Below are 5124 nucleotides of genomic sequence, written 5' to 3' on the forward strand. Positions count from 1 at the left end.
AATTTCAAGTGGCGACTTTGTAATTAGAACAATCCCTATTCAATACCGTCATTTTAATTGAAAAAATCCTTCCACCTCAACTCCTTCACGTGAAAAAGGGGTGTGACAATCTGAATTTAAAATTATAAAATAATAAACTAATCTAATTAATTTTAGCTTAGAAAATTAATCAATAACTCATACATGATAAGTAAAAATGAAGAGAGGAAATACTAAATACTATTCAAATGCAAATCCTGAAAATTAGAACCACATGTTGGACGAGATTAAGGAAAGTAATTTGTTCTTTTGTCATGTGAAACAATGTAATTATTAGAAAAAAAAGTGCTACCATCACTGACAACATTATTAATATACCATTCAGCAATGACTCAATGAGGATGAATTGAATAGCTACTACTAATACCTAACACGAAGAAAAGATTCGATATGAATTTGTTAAACGTAAAGTCTGTCATGTTTATGATTAGCAAGCAGATTTGACAAGAAAAGAGCCCATATAAAAAGAAATTAATGGAATGAACTATTCATTAGACCAGTAAACAGTGGTTCCAAATAAGCAAAATTGATCATATATTAACAACTCATGTTGTCTTCGCTAAAAGACAAAATTTAAACAAACAACCTTTTACGATTATGAAGACGAACAAATTAAATTGGGAATCTACAAAGCTAAATTTGTCTCATCAAAGACAACACACCAAAAACAGACCCCTCTGCGGCCAGTGGCGGAGTCATAATTTTCATTGAGGGAATTCAAAGGTATATATAGAACTATTTGAAGGAAGTTCAACATCTACTATATATACATAAAAAAAAAAAATATTTAATCATATAAAATAGTATAAAAACATATAATTTTTTGTCGGATGAACCCTAGAGCAAAGGTGGCTCCGCCACTGTCTGCTACTCTCTCCAATACCATTTTAGTTGTAATTAATGTGTACTAAAAAAATTGTAATTCTCAAATACGTACTTCGATTCAAGATGCTTATTACAATTTTCTTTTTGAGAATCAAACGTTATGAACTTTGATTAGGAGAGATAATTTTAGGGATATAAAAAGTTCTTTACAGGATTGGATCTTTGTTTATTGAATCAAATGTTTTACAACTTACATGTTCGTAGATTATTACGAGTACTATATATATTGCTCAGTGATGCTGGAAAGTATGGCTGTTTGTGCGAATGTTGGTTTTGTAAAAGCAAAAAATTAAATTATGTTTAATTTTCAATATTACAGGTACATTTTGCTGTAGCAGTGGCTTTGCTATGTCATGTATGAGTGTATAATAGCTTGTGTAGGATTGTGGCCATTATGTATGAAGCAATACCATTGCCATGTTAAGGCTAGACATTCAACTATATATCTAACCACCAATATAACTTGAGTAGTGGTGGATTGATTGAGGTCAAGAGCAAATATAGAATTTGAATAATTCAACCAAATACATCATTTAACCCTTTTGAAGTGTGAATATATACCAACAGCTAATATTAATTCAATTCTACTAAAAATGTACATAAAATATTTAGTTTAATGGAGAGATCATGGGTTCACGTGCACCATAAATTCTATACTAAATTAGCTCTTGTTGGGATTCATTCGCTCTTAACTAGATGTTTCAAGTTACGAACACCCTAGAAACAAACATAAAATCTTGTTGAGAGCGTTTATCTCGAATTCAATACTGCAATGCATGAATTTGAATTTAATCTAACAAAAAAAAAAGAAAGGTTGGCTTGTAGTGTGCCTTTGAAAAGATAGTTCCAAAAACCACCAAAAAAGGAAAGGTCCCACCGAGATTTGAACTCGGGTTACTGGATTCAGAGTCCAATGTCCTGACCACTAGACCATGGGACCACTTATGATGTACAGCGAGAATGATTCATATTTTACTATTGTTGTAATTAAATTTAGAATAACTTTATCTTATGTTTAATTGAGATAAAATACATAAAATAACTCATTCCAAAATTAGTTATCTCAAAATTATAATATTATTTTCATTTCATATTGTGGATGAAATAATTAATCTCAAGATAGCTAATTCTGGAATAATTAATCCTCGGATAAAGTCTTCCCAACCAAACAACCCCCCCCCCCCCAGTAATACATAGACATCCCTTTAAACTTGTCAGAATATTTTATTTAAATATCTGAAGTAAGTTATTTTTCAATTGAACACCTCAACTCTCAATAAAGTGTTCCAACTAGACACTTTTGGTTCAAATTTTAAATTTATTTTTGTGTGTATTCTTATTTTTTTTATTAGATAGTTAAATCAACCATATAAAATATAACACCTCCTTTAATTATTCGCATTCACTTCAATAAGTTGTAAAGACTCCAAACATATTTTACTCAAAGTTGATGCATATAATTAAAAAAGATAGCATATTTTATATGATTAACTTAATTACTTTTAGAGACGAATGAGATAAATTTCTTTTCTGAAATATGAATTGAAAGTGTCTGACTGACGCATTTAAGATGATGACTAGGTCTTGAACCTTATCTGAGCGAACATTTAACACTTGGAAGTTATTATTAGGGGGTAGCGTAAACCTGATCTAGTTTGAGTGTAAATTTATAATCTATAATCTATATCTATCTATAATCTATAATCTATTAAAGGTGTGAAGATCTTAGAAAAGTTGTAAAGACCTTAAAAAAGTGATTGAACTTTTTGCCCTTTATTAAAAATCTCTGCAGTAGACAAACTTGTCGTTTCGCTTATTTTTTATAGTTATTATATTATTCTATTTATAATATTTAAAACAAGTCCTAAAATATATGGTAAAAAAAATATATGAAGAATTAATGTTGATAGATTTTTTTCTCCTTGTATGGTTGAAAAAGAAGTCCTAAAATATAGATGATGAAAACCTGCAAAATAAAATGCACGGTTGTATACCAAAAGTAAAAAATAACATTCTAGCTAAAAGGAAAAAAAAGACGTAAACCTAATAAAAACTTGAAAGTTGGCCCCAAAAAAAGGAAAAAAAAAAACGTAACATGTGAAAAATTGTGAATTTTTAAAATTTTAAAAGGATTTTGTTTAGCTTTTAAATCACTTTAACATTAGGATTCTTTAACTAATTAATTAATAATAGTTATCTTTTTTTATTTAAGTTTAGATATTTTTCTCCAAAACTACCATATGTAGAGAAAAAACAGGTTTAGATATAGATTTTTTTTTTATTAATGTAATAAATTTTCATGTGATTTGAGGTAAGTTTTAAATATTTTAGTATTAGTATGTTTTTAAAATTTATAATAAATAAATTATCTTGTATTTTTGATAAACAGTTGTTCGTTGAAAGTTTTTTTTTTTTTTTTTTGTGAAATTTTGATATATGATGTGAGGTGGGTTTTCTAATGTTTTAGCATGTTCTTGATATTTACAGTTTTAACAGAAATGTGATTAAATAGATAGATTTATTTGTGATTTGAGATAAGTTTTCTAAAATTTTAACATGTTTTTAAAATTTATAAAATAAAGTATCATGTTTTATTGCTAGACAATTGCTCATTGAGAAGCACTTGTTTTTGTGAATTTTTTGATGTATCTTATAATTAAAGAGATAAATTGATTGTGATTCGAAGTAAGTTTTCTAAAATGTTAACATGTTTTTGAGTTTAAAATCTTGATAGTATCTATAATTAAATAGATAAATTTGATTGTCATTAATTTGAAGTAAATTTTCTTGAATTTTAGTATGTTCTTGAAGCTTACAATAAATAAATTATAACGTATTATTGATAGACAATTGCTAACTGAGAAGTTTTTTTTGTGTGTGTGTATGTGTGTGTGAAATATTGATAGTATGGTCCATTGAAGAGATAAATTTATTTGTGCTTTGAGGTAAGTTTTTTTTAGATTTTAGTATGTTTTTTAATATTTACAAGAATAAATTATCTTATATTTTGATAAACAATTGCTAATTGAAAGTTTTCTTTTATGATTTTAGTATGTTCTAGAAGTTGAAAATAATAAGTTATCATGGATTTTTGATAGATAAATTGCTAATTGAGAATCAGACCTTACTTTGTGGGAATACACTGGGTTTGTTGTTGTTGTTGTAATTGCTAATTGAGATTTTTTTTGTGTGTGTGATTTTTCTTTATAATGACATAAATAATTAATAATTTAACATTGACTTATTTATAATTTTTATCAGATTCTTTGAATCGTAACATTCCATCACGAGCAATTGGTTTGTCATTCTAATTTTATATGAACTATCTTCTAAAATTTAATTATATATAATTGTTTCCGTTGTGAATAAATGATGAGATCTACTATATCATTCTTATTTTAAATAATAGTCTCTAATAATTTTTTTTTAATACGTTATATCATTTAAATGATATGAAATTTAATCTATCGTCGATTGTTGATTTTTAACAATTTTTTTGTTGATTTAGTCCTTTAATAAAAATTTCTACAATCACAAAATAGTCATATACTATTTTTCTAAAATATTTATCATTTAATTATTATCTTTAGATTTAAGACTTAAAAATTAATTAAAAATCTTATTTGATCTAAGTAAGAAATCATAATTTCAATACTCCTAAATTAATAACAATTTTACCTCATGTAAAAGATTTCTATAATTGCACCACAAAAAAAGAAAAAATAAGAATAAATGTGTTAATAGGAGTTAAACTGTCATGGTAAAATATAAAATAATAGGATGACAAGTAATCTTGGTGTAGCTTAAATTGGCTCAGGTATTTGAAAAAAAAATGGAAAAGAATCGTAGCTAGAAAAAAAAAAATAATAGGACAAGTATTCTTAATTAGTGTAGGAATTATCATAAGAATTTTAAAAATAAATAAAAATAAAACATTTATTATTGGCATAGGAATAAGTATGATACTAGGGTTCAATTTTTTGGTTGGTTGATTTATCTATATACCCTTTCTTTAAGGATTTAGACCTAAAGATAAAGGGAACAATATTAAAATCAACTATTTTGTATCCATTCCTACTTTATTTGAAAGAATTGAATAATTAATACTCTCTCTTTTTTTATTTCATGGTGGGTTATTTTATAATTTTTCATTACATCATATATGATCTGTTTTTGTACTCCATCTGCATTTAGTTATCT

At 26.2% G+C, this 5124-nt stretch overlaps 1 non-coding gene across 1 annotated transcript; it reads right to left on the bottom strand.

Annotated features, from left to right (window-relative positions):
• Positions 1-1792: 1792 nt before the first annotated feature.
• On the bottom strand, positions 1793-1864 carry TRNAQ-CUG. The gene has a single exon. It is a non-coding gene; the product is annotated as a tRNA-Gln (tRNA).
• Between the last annotated feature and the right edge of the window lie 3260 nt (positions 1865-5124).

The sequence above is a fragment of the Capsicum annuum genome, chromosome 2 (assembly GCF_002878395.1).
Source record: "Capsicum annuum cultivar UCD-10X-F1 chromosome 2, UCD10Xv1.1, whole genome shotgun sequence".
Taxonomy (NCBI): Eukaryota; Viridiplantae; Streptophyta; class Magnoliopsida; order Solanales; family Solanaceae; genus Capsicum; species Capsicum annuum.